We start from the raw sequence: 525 nt of genomic DNA, 5'->3' as shown, positions 1-525 counted from the left end.
CTATCGCCCTCAAAGAGGCGGGACGGGGTGGCCGGGCAGCTGGGCCCTACCGCCCTCCGAGAGGAGGAGTTGGTGGCGGGGGACAGGGCTGTTCCTGTGCGCCCTAATTTCGGCTTTCCAGAGTGAGGGGCGTGGGGCTGCCCCAAGTCTTCCACATTCCATCCCCCTCCCCCGAGGGGGGAGCATGATAGCTGCGGCATGGAGGTTTCGCCCTGTTTTCAGTCGTAAATTGTGGAATTTAAAAAAAAAAAAAAAAAAAAAAAAAAAAAATCTGCTTTGTTGGCTTCTGAATCCCCGAGGTCCTTGCATGTCATATTCTTTAATACGAATGCCAGCAAGAGGACAGTGTTTTACTGCTTGCTTCTATTAGGAAAAAAATGCAATACACTTTTGAGACAAATACAACAGAATAATGTGTTTTTTTGGTGCAAACTGCACTTGGTTTATGAACATAAATTGAAATCTGCTTAATCTTTATAGGCATCCTATACATTAACCTTGAACTCAAGCTATATGTTTCTCCAG

This window comes from Heliangelus exortis, chromosome 2 (genome assembly GCF_036169615.1).
Source record: "Heliangelus exortis chromosome 2, bHelExo1.hap1, whole genome shotgun sequence".
Taxonomy (NCBI): domain Eukaryota; kingdom Metazoa; phylum Chordata; class Aves; order Apodiformes; family Trochilidae; genus Heliangelus; species Heliangelus exortis.
The sequence above is the reverse complement of the archived record's forward strand: the minus strand, read 5'-3'. Positions refer to the sequence as shown.